Source organism: Narcine bancroftii, chromosome 3 (genome assembly GCF_036971445.1).
Source record: "Narcine bancroftii isolate sNarBan1 chromosome 3, sNarBan1.hap1, whole genome shotgun sequence".
NCBI lineage: Eukaryota > Metazoa > Chordata > Chondrichthyes > Torpediniformes > Narcinidae > Narcine > Narcine bancroftii.
In genome coordinates this window covers 218,168,644-218,187,169 of record NC_091471.1, presented here as the reverse complement: position 1 = coordinate 218,187,169, position 18,526 = coordinate 218,168,644, and the positions used below count along the sequence as shown (strand labels likewise).

Sequence of the window (18,526 nt, the reverse complement as noted above, 5' to 3'; positions counted from 1 at the left end):
GGGACCTGAGAGGCAACTTTTTTTCATTCAGCATTTAATCTGTATCTGGAATGAGTGGCCAGAGGTAGCTAGAGAAGCAGGTTAAAAAATGACATTCAAAGGACAATTGGACGCATACTGCATGGGTAGGATTTCAAACGATATGGACTAAATACAGGCAAATGGGACTCGCCAGAATGCCAAGTTGGTCGATATGAGCCATGGACAAGTTGGACCAAGCACCTGTTCCATGTCTCATGACTCTATGAAATATAATTGATGATTATTTTCCATTCATACATCCAAAATCCCAGAAAGAATCAAAGCTGAAGAGATCTATGAACAGACTTTGAAAGGATAGGACCAGAAAACAGAAACTATTCCGTAATAGTTATGTGAGCAGGAATACATGGTGTGGGTTCAGAGAATAGCAACATGCTCTACTGACAGAGCAACGATTATGGTCAAACTTCCCAATGAACACAGAAGATTAGTCAATCTAAGTGCAAAGGCATGAGGATTTATTGAATGGCCTAGTTTAGGCAGTGATGTTAATTTATTGGATAGCAGGAACAGCATTGTCTAAAGCTGCCAAACTATATGGGCCACTTAAAACGTTCTTTCAGTCATTGTAATGGCCTAGTTGACATTTTTTGAGAGTGCAGGTTGATGCTTATGAAGAAGGACAGCTTATACTTGTGCAAGGTGGAATCATTGTCCTACGCGGATTGTTTTCCAATGCTTTTGGAAGGTGTTTAAGCTAATATGGTAGTGGGATGGGAATTCAGGAAGAAAGGGCGACGTAGTAGGCATAGCGGTTAGTGCAACGTCTTTACAGTGCCAGCAATCAGGACCGGATCGGGGTTTGAATCCCACGTTGTCTGTAAGGGTTTTTTTTGCTCTCCCCATGTCTGCGTTGGTTTTATCTGGGGACTCCGGTTTCCTCCCACTGTTCAAAACTTGCCAAGGGTGTAGGTTAATGAAATGTACACTGGGTGGCATGGACTTGTGGGCCAAAATGACCTGTTACTCTGTTGTGTGTCCAAATTTTAAAAAAATTAAAAAAATTAAAATTAAAAGGCCCTGAGAGGAAGCAATGGAGGGAAATTTAGGACACATAAATTACTGGATTCTCAAAGGACAGTGTGTGTTAGGGCATTTTATCTGAAGGTCTGTAGCATTAGAAAGAAGGTCAGTGAATTTGTGACACAAATCAGTACAAATTGGTTTGATTTAGTGGCTATTATAGAAAAGTGATTTTTTGGGTGGAGAAGATTGGGAATCAAATACCTAAGGCAGACAAGTTTATAAAGTGGATTGGCACGTGGAATTATGACATTGTGGCCATAAGTGGAAAGGTTGCAGGAGGGGTAGGACTGGCAGCTTAAGAATCTGGGCTTCCATTGCTTTAGACACGATAGAACTGGAGGGGGGTTGAAAGGGGGAGGAGTAGCATTGCTCGTCAGGGAAAATATCGGAGTGGTGTTCAGGTAGAGTAGACCGGAGGGCTCATCTACTGAGGCTATATGAGTGGATCTGAGGAGTGGGAAAGATATGACCACACTCATGGGTTTGTATTATAGATTGCCCAATATTCAGCAAGAATTGGAAGAGAAAATTTGTAGAGATAGCAAACAGCTGCAGGAAACATAAAGTTGTGATAGTAGGAGATTTTAACTTTTCCCATATTAATTTGGACTCCCATACTGTAAAAGGGCTGGATGGCTTGGAGCTTATCAAATGTGTTCAGGAAAGTTTTTTAAACCAATATATAGAGTTATCAACGAGAGAGTGTGCAATACTGGATCTCCTATTAGGGAACGAGGCAGAGGAATGTATAGGGAAACATTTTGGGTCCAGTGATCATAATGCCATTAGCTTTAAATTAATTATGGAGAAGGATAGGTCAGGGCTTCGGGGTAAGATTCTACATTGGAGAAAGGCTAAATTTGAGGAAATTAAAAAGGATTTAGAATGCATGGATTGAGATAAGTTGTTTTCTGGCAAGGATATGCAAGGTAAGTGGAGGACATTCAAAGGTGAAATTTTGAGAGTAATCCAATTTACCACATCATCATTCAGATTATTGATATAGATAATAATGGTCCCAGTACTGATCCCTGAGGCACACCACTAGTCACAGACTTCCAATATCAGGATTAAATGAAAGGTTAGCAGGCAAAGGGAACCTTGGTTTTCAAGGGATATTGGGGATCTGGTTCAGAAGGAGAGAGAGAGGTGTGCAGCAGGTATAGGCAACATGGAGCAAATGAGGTAATTGAGGAGTATAAAAAATGAAAGAAAACCTCAAGAAATAAATCAGGAAGGGTAAAAAATGACATGAGGTTGCTTTTGCAGACAATGTAAAGGAAAATTCTAAGAGTTTCTACAGGTATATTAAGGACAAAAGAGATGGAGGAGACCTTAAAAGCTTTTTCCCCTCAGTATTTACTCAGGAGTCGGGCACAGAAGTGTGAGAAATAAGGAAAACATAAAGTGAGGTCATAGAACTGATACAGATTAAAGAGGAGGAAGTGCTTGCTGTCTTAAAATGAGTAAGGGTGGATAAATCCCCAGGGTCTGACAAGATATTCCCTCAGACCTTGAGAGAGGCTAATGTAGAAATTGCAGGGGCTCTGATAGAAATATTTAAAATGCCCTTAGTCATGGGTGTGGTGCCAGAGGATTGGAGGGTAGCTCACATTGTTCCATTGTTTTAAAAAGGCTCCAAAAGTAACCCTGGAAATTATAAGCCAGTGAACCTGATGTTAGTTGAAGGAAAATTATTGGAATGTGTTCTAAGAGATTGGAAATACAATTATTCAGATAGCCAGAAACTGATTAGGGATAGTCAGCATGGCTTTATATATGGAAGATCATGTTTAACCAATCTTGTAGAGTTTTTCAAGGAGTTTACCAGGAAAGTTGAAGAAGGAAAGGCTGTGGATATTGTCTACATGAACTTTAATAAGGCCTTTGACAAGGTCCCACATGGGAAGTTAGTCAGGAAAGATCAGACGCTTGGTATTCATGATGAAGTAGTAAATTGGATTCGACAGTGGCCAGATGGGATAAGCCATTGGAGGCCTGTGACCAATGGTGTGCCTCAGGGATCAGTACTGGGACCATTACTGTGTGTCATCTATCTCAATTATCTGGATGAATAATGTGATAAATTGGATTAGTAACTTTTCAGATGACATTAAGATTGGAGGTATTGTGGACAGTGAAGGAGATTTTCAAAGCTTGCAGAGGGATCTGGACCAGCTGGTAAACTGGTTTGACAAATGGAAGATGGAATTTAATGCAGGAGTCTTGCATTTGGAAGGACAAACCAAGAAAGGACACACACGGTAAATAGTAGGGCATTGAAGAGTGTGGTAGAACAGAGGGATATGCAAATACAGATATTTAATTCCATGAAAGTGGCGTCATATGTAGATAGGGTTGTAAAGAAAGATTTTGGCATATTAGCCTTCATAAATCAACGTATTGAGTATAGGGGTTGGGATGTTACATTAAAATTGTATAAAAAGACATTGTTGAGGCCAAATTTGGAGTATTGTGTACAGGTTTGGTTACCTAACTACAGGAGACATATCAATAAGATGGAAAGAGTGTAGAGAAGATTTACTAGGATGTTGCCCACACTTCACGGAGTGAGTTATAAGGAAAGGTTAAACAGGTTAGGACTTTATTCCTTGGAGTGTAGGAGAACGAGGGGAGATTTGATAGAGATATTTAAAATTATGAGGGGGATAGACAGAGTAAATATAGATAGGCCTTTTCCATTGAAGGTGAGTGAGATTCATACATGAGGACTTGGGTTAAGAGTGAAAGTGGAAAAGTTTAGGGGGAACATGAGGCGGAATGTCTTCACTCAGAGAATGGTGGGAGTGTGGAATGAGGTTCAAGCTGAAGTGGTAGATGCAGCTCGATTTTAACATTTAAGTGCAATTTGACCAGGTATATGGATAGGAGAGTTATGGAGGAATATGGACTGAGTGCAGGTCAGTGTGACTAGACAATAAAAAGTGCTTAGTGCTGTTACAGCCTAGAGGGGCCGAAGTGGCCTGTTTCTGTGCTGCAATTGTTCTATAGTTCTATGGATATCAGGTAATAGGGAAGGAAAGGCAGGAAGGTAAGAGTAGCACCTTTAATTAGGTTGAAATCAGGGTGATCATAAGAGATGATATAAGATGGAAACAGAAGAATATTTCATCTGTCTGTGAAGAGATTAAGAATAAGAAAGGGAAAAGATCACTAGTGGGAGTTGTCAATAAGTCACCAAATAATTTGATTATTTATGTACGTCTCGTTAGATGTGGATAGTCATTGCTAGAAACCAACATACTACATCATTTCAAATCACAAGCAATAAACCAAGAAATATTTAATGCGTGGAAGTTTGGAACAGCAGTTGTAAATGTGGATATTAACTTGTACAAAGATTGGGTGAGTCAGATTGGTGGAGGAGGACCTTATAGAATGCAGCTGTGATAGCTTTCTTCAACAGCATGAGACTGAAGCAATAGCATAACATTCAACATTCAAAATACAGTTTTATTGTCAGAGTACACACATGATATCACGTACTACCATAAGATTCCCATTCCTGCGGGCCAGGCCAAATTTCTACTTATCAGCAGTGCAAAAAATAAAATTGTACTCAAGAAAAGATACATATTCAGAGAGCAGAGAAAGTTTACTAGAATGCTGCTGGGACTTCGGGAGTTGAGTGATAGGGAAAGATTAAACAGGTCAGGTGTTTATTTCTTGGAGTGTAGAAGAATGAGGGGAGTTTTGTTAGAGGTTTACAAAATAATGAGAGGGGTATAGACAGAGCAAATGCCAGTAAACTTTTCCCACTTAGATTAGGAGAGATAAATATGAGAGGACATGGCTTTAGGGTGAAAGGTTTAGAGGGAACTCCATTCAGAGAATGGAACGAGCTGCCATCTGGTGTAATAAATGTGGGCTCACTCTTAGGTTTTAGGAATAAATTGGATGGATACATGGATGGGAGAGGCCTGGAGGGTTATGGAATAGGAGCAGGTCAGTGGGACTGGCGGAATGATGTTTCAGCACAAACTAGTAAGGCCAAATTGTCTGTTTTCTGTGCTGTAGTGTTCTATGGTGCTAAAAGAGAGCAATGTAAACTGTTACGAGCCCAGAGGATCCATAAACCCAGCAGCAGTAGATATTCACCAAGGCAAATGGTGACTTAAGCAAAAGTTGCTTTTAATTATCTTTAAACATGAAAACAGAATCAAACTTTAACTTATCTATTATTAACTTAACTTAACCCCCTTCTAATTCTAAGTGCACAGGTATTTAATGTATGTTTAAGTTCAGAAAAGTTCTTTGATTCACAGTCCAATCTCACTTCTCATTCCTCCAAGTTCACTGGCTGCAGGTAATTCTTATACTGTGCACAGAATTTAATATTTATAAAGTTCACCAGGCTTTGGTGGTCGAAAGGTAAATGGTGACCACTCAGGAAGGATATTGTTGGTTTTCAGAGAGAGATTTGTTGTTCCAGGACATCCACAACTGATGTACTTTCATCAGTCACCTCAGTGTCTTGCTGATGAAACTTGCCCCATTAGGGTTCTCCAGATGATAACCTTCTTCTTTCAAGTCACCACAGAGTTCCTTTCTGTTCCACTTATTCCAAGTGAAACATTAGACAGCCAGTCCTCTCCTCTTGCATGAACCGCAAAGGCTTCGACCAGGCTGTCTTCCAAAAGCTTGCCAGCCTGTCTTGTTTCAGTCTCAGCTTCTGCTGGCTGACATAGTCAAGTAATCTCTGCTTCTATCTCTCTCTCACACACACTCTGAGATTGAGAGAAAGCCTATTTGACTCTCTCTGCTTACAAAACCACATGGCCCTCTTACAACAGCAAATTCTCCTTTCAGACAGCAGCGGCTCCAGCCTGTTTTTTCATCTGTTGCCTTGGTAGACAATAATCCATTAGTGACATCTCTTGAGCACTCTTCAAAGCTCTTGCAAAAAAGGTGCGAGAATCCACTATGTCTAGCATAGCTCCAGTATTTCAAATAAGATCCGTTTTAAAGTGCCTGCCTTTGACTTACTCTAGCAAACCTTTCCCAGTTTATCTCCCAAAAACATTTCTATATACTCTGTCACAAAACAAAGAAGGAAATGTAAACAAACTGTGAGATGCAGAAATTTTTTTACATTCAATAATAATAATGTACAAAGTAAGAATCCTTAAACGAGTCTCTTATTGAGTTTGTTGTTTATAATATGTAATCATAGATCTGGTCTTGTACAATTACACAGATAAAATTAGGGATCCTTACGGATCCTCTCCAAAAGAATGATCACAGAATGATACCAATGGAGGGTGAAATAGCTTGAACTAAAACCAGTATATTACACTTAAAGAAGGGAGACTACAATGAGATGAAGAAGGAGTTGGCCAGCAAAGTCTGGGAACACAGGCTTGTGGGACAGTTAAGGAATAGTGGAAGGCTTTTTTTGAATATTTTATTTAAGATCAACATATATGTAACAAATAAAAAATATCACATTGTTACAGTTATTGATTAAATACACGTTTATTTATATAAAGAAAAAGAAAAAACTACAAAAGAACCCCATCTAAACCCTAACTAAACTGTTCCAACCCCCACGACCCCCCTCAACTAAAAATACTAACTACAAAAAATCTTCTAATTTACTAAAATACATAATGAATATGAATAGAAATTGAATTGGATTGCTTTAGGAAACACTCAATGATCCCAAAAAACATTTCACAAGAAAACATTATTTATTTATTAAGGGAAGACTTCTCTGGTCCGGAGGATTCAAAGGAATCATTTATAAATTCAAACCTTATGTTCGAGCAATGTTTTAGATGTGATGAAGATATCGGAACTTTTCTTTATTCTACATGGACTTGTTCAAAAGTTAAACCTTTTTAGACCTCTATTAGTATGTTTTTGCAACATGTTACAGGTGTTGTTTTTCTGTTGAATCCTGAGTTATTTTTGATGGCGAATTTTGAAAATATAACTCCTAAATTACATTTATCAGATTTTTCAGTTGAAATTTGTTAAATTAGTTCTGGTGATAGCAAGGAAATATATTGCTGTCACTTGGAAATCAGATGTTTCTTTAACACTAGGAAGATGGCAAACAGAGTTGTATTCCATCAGAAAAAAATTACATATAATTTGAGAGGTAAATATTCTATAGTTTTACAGATTTTACATGCTCGGAATACTGGAAGACTTTGAAACAGATTTTTCCATGGTGCTCAACAGAAGTATATTGCAATTAAAAGCAAGGACAGTAAGGGTGGGGAAATGCAGCCTTGGATAAACCAGGAAATAAATGAAGGCATCAAGCTAAAAGCTCATGTATACAACATCGCCAAAAGTAGTGAGAAACTGGGAAGATTGGGAGCAACAGAGAACCACAAAGCAAGCAATAAAGAAAGAGAAGCAAGATCATGAAAGTAAACTAGCACAAAATATAAAAAGAAATAGTAAAAGTTGCTATAATTATATAAAGTACAAAAGAATTGCTAAAGTCACTGAAGGTCTTTTGAAAGATACAAAGGGTGAACTAATATTGGGTAATGTGGATAAGGTTGAAGTTTTGAATGACTATTTCATGTTTGTTTTCACAGTTCAGGAATTGTCTAACATGACAAAGAGAGATGTTAAGGATGCAATATGAGGTGAGGACCTCGATACAATCAGTGAAGTGATAGTTCTGAGCAAACTAGAGGGTGTAAAGATAGATGTGATCCTCATCCAGATGGAATGCATCCCAAGATATTGAAAGAAATGATGGACATTATAGTAGAGGCATTTGCCATAATTTATCTGAATTCTCTGGAAGTCAGCAATTGAGAGGTCACAGTTTAAGAAAGGATTGAGGTAAAGGACAGATAACTGTAAGCCTGATAAAGGGCCTAGACCTGAAACGTTAGTCGCCCTTTACTCCCTATGGATGCTGCAGGATGTGCTGAGTTTCTTCAGCACGTTTGTGATTGTACTCAACATGGACATATGTTTAATGGCCTTCATCATTGGAGGGATTAAATTTAAGAGCAGGGAGATTCTACTGCAATTGTACAGGGTGTGGTGATATGTAATTACCAGGGGTCATCCCAGTGACCTTGTATATAAAGCAGTCCAGAGCTACAGTCTAGCCTTCCAGGTTCGTCTTGCAGAGAGACAAGACCTCTTAGTGTACATATTAGCTTATTAAAGCTGTCTTATAATCACACTGTTGGTGTGGTTATTGTCAGTACAATTTAATAAACTAATATGATAGCTACTAGGATGGAAGCTGCTTCTGCTCCAACGCGCATTCCCAACTACCTGGAGACTTTTCCTGAGGAATGAAATCCAGGGATGACCAGCATGCACGTGCATCCGAGGACAGAGACAGTGTGGGACCGCTGTACTTGAGTCATGGTGGAATGCGGGGAAGACTGCAGAAGTGCGATAGGGCAGGTAAGAAATGGCCAAGAGCCCTGCCTGCCCATGGGTTTGCCAGTACAGGAGCTGCTGACCCTAAACCTCAGTCCAATCAGAAAGGGGCCACCTCAAGTCGTGTTCCCTCTCACCATGTATATGCAGAATTCCCGACCATTCCAGAGCCAGGGAAAGCAGACACCGCTACTGTCACTCCCCCAGCACCAGTTTCCCCAGTACCACGGAGACCTGATGCTACCGCTGGGATCCCCTCTAAGCCTGCTGCAAATGTCCCAAAGCCAGAGACTCAGCCAACAGCTCCAAGCACCCAGATTAATCCTCCAGCAGACACAAACCTCACAGAGGCTCTACCAGCAGCTCCAAGTACCCCAGGGTCCGCCTTTGCTACACCTAGACCCAGAAACCACGTGGAGACTGGGAACGATCCCCGGGATATCGCCACATTTCCTAAGGGACCAGAGACTGCGACCAGAAAGCCTGGAGCTCGACCCCAGAAATCCCAGAGCCAGAACGCACTTCGGCGACTGGCAGAGATGTTTTCTGAATTACGTGGAGGGTGCTGAGGCATCGGATAAAGAGCTATTAATGCTGCTGTTAGCGCAGCTGGGAGACCACCTTTATATTCCCTTATACAGGATGCCAGGTCCTACCAAGAGGCAATGAGCACTTTACAGAGGCATTACAGTAAGGGGCATAGTGAACTCCACTCCCGGTACAGGCTCATAACCAGGTCACAACAAGTAGGGGAGTCTGCCAGAGACTTTATACTCTCTCTGAAAGACCTGGCGAGAGGCTGCAACTTTAAAGTAGTATCAGCTCACGAGTATGCGGAGGACCTTATTAGGGAGAGAATTGTTGCGGGCATAGGGTCCACTGAGACGAGACATCGATTGCTGGAGAAAGGAATGGTGGGGCTAGATGAGGCAGAGTCTATTGCAGAAGCTTTAGAAAGCACCAGGAAAGAATTGGAGTAATACTCACATGACCCTGGGGCTGGGACAAACGTCACGCTGCTGGACTCTCTAGCCCCACTAAAATAAAAGTATGCTGCCTCACAGGAATTCATAGTAGCAGCAGCACACCTTGAGGGTCCCAAGTGCTTTTTCTGTGGACAAAGAAAGCACCCCAGAGCCCTCTGCCCTGCCAGAGAAAATGTCTGTTCCAACTGTGGAAAACGTGGGCATTATGCAAAAGTCTGCAGAAGCCCCAAGGCCACAGCCAAGGCCCATTCTCATGCTAATAAGAAGCAGGAAAGCTCTTTTTCTCCACAGACAAGCAGAAGAATGCCATGTGCAGCCGGCCATCTTGGACAAATGTGACAGAGCAGAAGACACAGTCTTCAGGAGATGAATATGACGCCGAGTACTATCGAATGGAAGGACATGCTAGACTTGCTTCCCTACACATGAATCAGGCAAGTCCACACAATTTATCTGATGCCACTGTGTGCATTAAAATTAATGATGTGAGGGTAAATTGCTTAATAGATAGTGGAAGAACTGAAAGCTTTATTAACCGGGATTAGTCAACCGCCTTGCCCTCCCCACACGCTCAAGTGAACACCGGATCCTGTTAGCAGCCAGCAGCTTTGCGGCTGAGGTAAAACAGTTTTGCAGGGTTACTTTAGAAATCCAGGGCACAAAATACGAAGGGTTCAAATTACTAGTACTCCCTCACCTCTGTGCCCCGGTACTATTGGGGTTAGATTTTCAGTGCCAGTTAGAAAGCATTACAATCGTGAACAACGGGCCTCACCCCCCACTATGCCTTACGAAGAAAAAACACTGCAGCCTGTCTGTCCTGAACATAGAACCCACTCCGCTGTTCACACACCTGACCCCAGAATGCACACCAATAGCCACAAAGAGCAGGAGGTACAGCCCGAGGGACAGAGCCTTCATTAGGACAGTGGTCCGTAGGCTAGTATAGGAGGACATCATAGAGCAGAGCACCAGCTGCTGGAGAGCCCAGGTGGTTGTAGTAAAGTCAGGAGAAAAACTGCACATGGTAGTAGATTACAGCCAGACAATCAACAAATTTACACAACTAGATCCTTACCCACTGCCACGCATAGCAGACATGGTCAACAACATTGCGCAGAATAAGGTGTTTTCCACCATAGACCTGAAGGCAGCATACAAACAACTGCCCATGAGAAATAGCGATCGCATTTACATGGCATTTGAGGCAGACAGCAGGCTGTATCAATTTCTGCGACTCCCCTTCAGAGTCACCAATAGAGTGTCCCTGTTTCAGAGAGAAATGGACCGAATAGTAGATGAGTTCCAACTGAAAGTGGTGTTCCCCTACTAAGACAACGTGACAATCTGTGCCCACACTCAGGAGGATCATGACACAAATTTAAAATGCTTCTTCCAGGCAGCCAAGGAAAGGAACCTAACATACAACAGGGACAAATGTGTCTTTAGCACCAGGAAGTTGCCAATCCAAGGCTATGTAGTGCAGAACGGGGAAATCAGCCAGACCCAGCCCGTATGCACCCTCTCCTAGACCTCCCAGTGCCTCACACGTTGAAAGCACTAAAAAGGTGTTTGGGACTGTTCGCTTACTACGCCCAATGGGTCCCTAACTATGCCAACAGGGTACGCCCACTTATAAAAGCCTCAGTTTTCCCACTGAGCCCAGCAGCCACAAGAGCACTCAGGGACATTAGGGACTATATCACTAAAGCTACCATGCGGTCCATAGATGAGGCAATCCTGTTTCAAGTAGAAACGGATGCATCCAATGAGGCTCTGGCAGCCACCCTAAACCAAGACGGACGACCGATGGCCTTTTTCTCCCGAACCCTCCAGGGGTCAGAGGTAAGACACTCAGCAGTAGAGAAGGAGGCCCTAGCCATTGTGGAAGCAGTAAGGCACTGGTGACATTATCTGGCGTGCAAACGCTTCACCCTCGTCACGGCCAACGGTCTGCGGCTTTTATGTTCGATAACCAGAATGGGGGAGAATTAAGAATGACAAAATCCTGCACTGGCAGATAGAATTGTCTACATTTAACTACGACATTCTATACCACCCCGGGAGACTCAACGAGCCCCTGGACGCGCTGTCCAGAGGCATTTGTGCCATTCTTAACCACACGTCCCAGTTGCAGAGCTTGCACAATGAGCTGGGCCACCTGGGGCTCGCTAGACTGTTTGTCTTCATTAAAACCCAAAACCTCCCATTTTTGGTAGAGGAAGTGAGGTCAGTGAACAAGAGCTGCCGTATCTGTGAAGAATGGAAACCGCAATTTTACCGGCCAGACAAAGCTACCAAACCTTTTGAGCACCTCAGCCTCGATTTTAAAGGCCCGCTCCTGTTCAATAATAGAAATGTCTATTTCATAAAGGTAGTAGATGAATATTCCCGTTTCCCCTTCGCAATCCCGTGTTCTGATGTATCAGCAGCCACGGTTATAAAATGCCTCCAACCCATCTTCAGCATATTTGAGTACCCGATCTACATACACACAAACAGGGATTGCATTCATGAGCACAGGAGTACAGCAGTACCTGCACGAGAGAGGGATTGCTACCAGCCGCACTACAAGTTATAATCCCAGGGGGAATGGACAAGTCAAAAAGGAAAATGCCACTATCTGGAAAATGGTCCTCTTGACTTTAAAAGCAAAAGACCTGCCTGTTACTAGATGGTAAGAAGTGTTGCCAGAAGCTCTACACTCTATACGTTCTTTGTTGTGTACTGCCACTAACATGACTCCACGTGACCGTATCTTTTCTTTCACAAGGAAAGCCACGACGGGCTGCCTAAGTGGATTGATGACACCGGGACCTGTTCTCCTCTGGAAGCACTGCAGACCCCACAAAGCGGACCCGCTGGTGGATCAAGTGGATTTGAGGCACGCGAACCCTCAGTATGCTTCGTCACATACCCAGATGGAACAGAAGACTTGGTGGCCACCAGGGATCTCTCGCTGGCCGGATGTTTGAACAACACGGAGGAAACACAGATGTTCTTGGATCAACAAGGAGCGTAACAGCAGTCACTAGAACAGTCGTTCATCGAGTCACCCCAGAGGACTATACCACCCTCCCCAGAAATCAGGACCCTGGGTACGCCCGGCCCACAAAATATCACCACCCTAGATTTGACGGCAGGACCTAATCCCATACAAGAGGATCCCCAGCCCACACGGCCACATGACCATCTAATACTTCCCACTCCCACACCTCCACCAAGAAAGGCCGAAAGGCTGGCTGCACTCCCCACCCCTATACCACTACCGAGGAGGTCCAGAAGGCAATGGGAGCCACGAAAAATTTTGGACTTATGAACTTACAAACAAGGGAAGGAGAATGGGGGGATGACGGGGGTGAATAACAATTTTTTAAGGGGGGGTGAATGTGGTGGTATGTAATTACACCACTAGGTCACCAGGGGTCATGCCAGTGACCTTGTATATAAAGCAGTTCAGAGCTACAGTCTAGCCTTCCGGGTTCGTCTTGCAGAGAGACAAGACCTCTTAGTGTACATATTAGTTTATTAAAGTTGTCTTATACTCGCACTGCTGGTGTGGTTATTGTCAGACTGAGACTGCACTCAGAGCACTGCATACAGTTCTGGTCTCCTTACATGAGAAAGGATGTACTGACTTTGGAAACAGTGCAAAGGAGGTTCACCAGGTTATTCCAGAGAACAAGAGTTAGCCCATGGGAAAAGACTGAGATGCCTGGAAGCATGCTCACTGGAATGTAGAAGATTGAGAGGGGATCTTATAGAAACATACAAGATAGATAAGATAGAGGCAAGAAAGTAGTTTCCACTGGTAGGTGAGATTAGAACAAGGGATGTACAGTGTCCTCAAGATTTGTGGTGTAGGTTTAAGATAGAGATGAAGAGGAACTGCTTCTCCCAGAGAATAGTGAATCTGTGTAATTTTCTGCCCAAGGAAGCTAAATATACTTAAGACACATTTAGACAGGCTTTGACACCGTGAGCAGGAAAGGGCTTTGGCAAATACTAGAGCGCCTCGGATGCCCCCCCAAGTTCCTCAACATGGTTATCCAACTGCACAAAAACCAACAAGGTCGGGTCAGATACAGCAATGAGCTCTCCGAACCCTTCTCCATCGACAACAGCATGAAGCAAGGCTGCGTCCTCGCACCATCCCTCTTTACTATCTTCTTCAGCATGATGCTGAAACAAGCCAATAAAGACCTCAACAATGAACATCTGGTACCGCACGGATGGCAGTCTCTTCAATCTGAGGCACCTGCAAGCTCACACCAAGACACAAGAGCAACTTGTCCGTGAACTACTCTTTGCAGACGATGCCACTTTAGTTGCCCATTCAAAGCCAGCTCTCCAGCGCATGACGTCCTGTTTTGCGGAAATTGCCAAAATGTTTGGACTGGAAGTCAGCCTGAAGAAAACTGAGGTCCTCCATCAGCCAGCTCCCCACCATGACCACCAGCCCCCCCACATCTCCATCGGGCACACTGAACTCAAAACGGTCAACCAGTTTACCTACCTCGGCTGTACCATTTAATCTGATGCAAGGATCGACAAAGAGATAGACAACAGACTCGCCAAGGCAAATAGCACCTTTGGAAGACTACACAAAAGTGTCTGGTAAAACAACCACCTGAAGAAACACACAAAGATCAGCGTGTACAGAGCCATTGTCATACCCATGCTCCTGTTCGGCTCCGAATCATGGGTCCTCTACCGGCATCACCTACGGCTCCTAGAACGCTTCCATCAGTGCTGTCTCCACTCCATCCTCAACATTCATTGGATTGACTTCATCACCAACATCGAAGTACTCGAGCTGGCAGAGTCCGCAAGCATCGAATCCACGCTGCTGAAGACCCAACTGTGCTGGGTGGGTCACGTCTCCAGAATGGAGGACCATCGCCTTCCCAAGATCGTGTTCTATGGCGAGCTCTCCACTGGCCACTGAGACAGAAGTGCACCAAAGAAGAGGTACAAGGATTGCCTAAAGAAATCTCTTGGTGCCTGCCACATTGACCACCGCCAGTGGGCTGATATCGCCTCCAACCGTGCATCTTGGCGCCTCACAGTTTAGCGGGCAGCAACCTCCTTTGAAGAAGACCGCAGAGCCCACCTCACTGACAAAAGACAAAGGAGGAAAAACCCAACACCCAACCCCAACCAACCAATTTTCCCTTGCAACCGCTGCAACCGTGCCTGCCTGTCCCGCATCGGACTTGTCAGTCACCAACGAGCCTGCAGCAGACGTGGACATACCCCTCCATAAATTTTCGTCCGCGAAGCCTAACCAAAGAAGAAACATTTTTAAATTTGGACATGCAGCACGCTAACAGGCCTTTTGAGCCCACAAGCCCATGCTCCCCAAATGCTCCAATTAACATACAACCTCAGCATATTTTGAAGGGTGGGAGAAAACTGGAGACCTGGAAGAAACACACTCAGATATGGGGAAAATGTACAAACTCCTTGCAGGCTTTGCTGGATTTGAACCTGGGTCGCTGGTGTTGAATTAACTGCTCTGCTCACCGTTTCGCCTCACTTGCACAGAAAGGGATTAATGATTATGGGGAAAAGGTAGGTAGGTTGAGCTGAGTCCACAGTAAGATCAGCCATGATCTAATTGAATAGAAAAGCTGGCTGAACAAGACAGATGCTCTACTTTGGCATTTACTTCTTATGTTCCTATTAAAGACAATTTTACAGTAGCATAAACTAGTAGATTGAAGTTAGACATGAGAGCCATGTTCCATGACTGAACTATTGATATTTTAAACAGTACATCAACTGTAAAGCATATATCTGGCAATATCCTCCAGTTTAGATTCTCATAATTTAAAACCATTTTATTTTGTGAAAATTTTATTTCATTTTCACTGCAAATAAATTAGCTGGAAGGTCTGTCAGAATACCTGTATTTGCAAAGTCCTCAAGAAGCAAGTACTACTTGGATGTTCAAAACTCAGCATATAATATTGCTTGGCCAATTTCTTGTTGAAGTATGGGTGTATACCTGCAGAACTCTTAATGAGAAGGGCTGAGAATATGAGTGAGCTTTACATCTTTAAAAACTTTTTAAATTTAGACATACAGCACGGTAACAGGCCATTTCGGCCCACGAGTCCTTGCTGCCCAACTCACATCCCATTAACCTACATCTCCGATAATGTTTTGAACAGTGGGAGCCCCCGGGGAAAACCCACGCAGACACGTGGAGAACGTAAAAACTCCTTACAGACAGCACCAGCGTGGGATTCGAACCCCAGTTCTGCTGGTTGGCACTGTAAATGCGTTGCACTAACTGCTACACCAACCGTGCTGCCTTTGTTCAGCAAAATTTGGCTTTCTGAATTGAACAGTAAACATCTGGACAAAAGAAACATCAGAAGAACACAGCAAGTCAAACTCACACAGGTGAGAGATGAGAATCAATGTATGATTCTGTCGAACAAAGAAATATTCAGTTGAAGTTGACAAATTCTGATATATTCAAAGAGAACAAATGCTCTCTTCAAGAGGTGGAAACATTTTGGTTATTTACTTAATACATCACTAAATAAAGATACAGCCCCCCCACATCTAAATAAAGAATCTGAAGCAAATATCTGAACTAATGGGAGAACACAGTAGATCAAGCAGCATCTATAAAGACAGAGGGATGGTCAATGTTCTGTGTTGAGACCCATCAGGGTCCAGCAGTTCAGCTCGGCATTCAATACGATCATACCTCAGAGCCTGGTGGATAAAATGTCCTCGCTGGGATTCAACAGCTCTCTCTGCAAATAGATCTTGAACTTCTTTAACGAAAGACCACAGTCTGCCTGGGTTGGCAGCAAAACCTCAAATCCCATCATACTGGGGACTGGTACACCATTGGGTGGTTTACTCAGCCCACACTGTTAGATTCAGTTCAGATTTTACGTCAGAGTGTAAACATGACATTACATACAACCCTGAGATTCTTTTATCCTACGGGCCAGGCAGTATTTCAACTTATTTGTCATGCCAAAATAAACTGTGCTCTAGAAAAGATGCATATAGAAAAGAAAGAAAAGTAAACAAGAAGGCAGTGCAATCAGACTGGGTAATGCAGAAAATAAATATTCAATAATAAATAATGAGCAAAGTAAAAGTCCTTATAATGAGTCTCTGATTGCGTTTGTGGTTGAGGAGTCTGATGGTGGAGTGGCAATTGTTCCTGAAGCTGATGGCACCTGAACCTCTTTCCTGATAGTAGCAACGGGAATAGAACATGTCCTAGGTGGTGTGGATCCTTGATGATTGATGCTGCTCTCTGACGGCAGTGTTCCCTGTAGATGTTCTCGAAGGTGGGGAGGGTTTTGCCTGTGATATCCTGGGCTGCGTCCACCATCTTTTTTAGGGTTTTACTCTCAGGGCTTTTTGTGCCCTCATACCAGGCTGTGATTCAGCCAGTCAGCACATTTTCTGCTACATATCTAGAAGTTTGCCAGGGTTTTCATTGTCATACCAAACCTCCCAAACTCAAGAGGCATTGACGTGGTTTCTTCATAATGACAATCATTTGTTGGATCTCAGAAAGGTCCTCTGAACTAATAACTCCCAGGAATTTAAATTTGCTCATCCACTCCACCTCTGATCCCCCAATGATCACCTCTGGTTTGCCCTTCCTTTAGTCCACAATCAGCACCTTGATTTTGGTGACATTGAGTGCGAGGTTGTTGTTAGAGCACCATTCAGTCAGGTTTTCAATCTTCCTCCTGTATGCTGATTCATTACTACCTTTTATAAAACCCACTACTGTGGTATCGTCAGCATATTTGTAGATGATGTTATTGTCGTACCGAGTCACACAGTTGTAGGTATAAAGAGTGTATAGCAGGGGCTAAGAATGCAGCCCCATGGTTCTCCAGTACTGATGAAGATTGTGGAGATGTTCTTACCAATCCTCACTGATTGTGGTCTTGAGTTGAGGAAATCCAGGATCCAATTACACAGTGAGGTATTGAGGGCCAGGTCTTGGAGTTTGCTGATCAGTTTTGAGGGGATGATGATGTTGAATGCTGAACTGTAGTCAATGAAGAACATTCTTATGTATACATCTTTGTGATTCTTGGGCTTTGTGTAGAGCCAATGAGATAGCATCTGCTGCTGCAGTAGGCACATTGGAATGGATCCATGTCACTGCTCAGACAGGAACTGTGGATGTGAGTGCCACTAACCGGTAGTCATTTAGGTTACCATGTTCTTCTTGGGCACAATTGAGGCCTGTTTGAAACAGGTGGGCACTTTGAAGATATCTGTGAATACGTTCCAACCAAATCAACAAATGTGTAGATTATACAACAGTAGTTAGTCTCATCACCAACAATAATGGGTCACATTTCAGAGAGAAGTTTGATAGGATCGTAAAACCATGCAAGAACAACAAATTGAATCTCAAAGTGGACAACACAAAGCAAATGGTGTGGACTTCAGGAGGACGAAGGTTGATCATTCTCCACTACACATCTATGTTTCTACCTTGGAGAGTACGGAGAGCACAAAGTTCCTTGGTGTGCATATAAATATGACCTATCCTGGATTTGCAACACCTCCTCATTAGTCAGGAAGTCACAGCAGTGCCTATATTTTATAAGGTGGTGGAGGAAAGCAAGGTCTCTGGCCTCCATCTGGACAACATTTTACAGAAGCACAATTGAGAGTATCCTGTCTGGCTGCGTCATTGTGTGGTGCGGTAGCTAAGCTTTTAACCGAAGTCTATGCAGAGGATCATTAAAGCAGCCAAGGCAATTATTGGGTTTCCCTTTCCTCTATTGACTACATTTACTGAGGCTGCTGTCCAAATAGGGCTCATGGAATTATAGAAGACCCTTTCCATCCAGCACACAGTATCTTTAACACAATACCGTAAGGAAGAGGTACAGGAGCATCAAAATCAGGACTGCCAGGCTGGATATTACCTTCATCCCACAGAATGTGAGATTGATGAACAGATCCTGTAACCATGTAAATAATCCCAAGAATTTATATATTTTTGATTGTTAATGCAATCATTATTCACTGTGTATTGTGTGTTTTTGTGTGTACAGTATGGTCCAGGGAGATGT

The 18,526-nt window shown here is 43.1% G+C and overlaps 1 protein-coding gene across 10 annotated transcripts in view; it reads right to left on the bottom strand.

Moving 5' to 3' along the window:
- The window catches only part of pde5ab (phosphodiesterase 5A, cGMP-specific, b), a 177,207-nt gene that overhangs the window by 84,294 nt on the left and 74,387 nt on the right, over nucleotides 1-18,526 (bottom strand). The gene's annotated exons all lie outside the window — the stretch shown is intronic.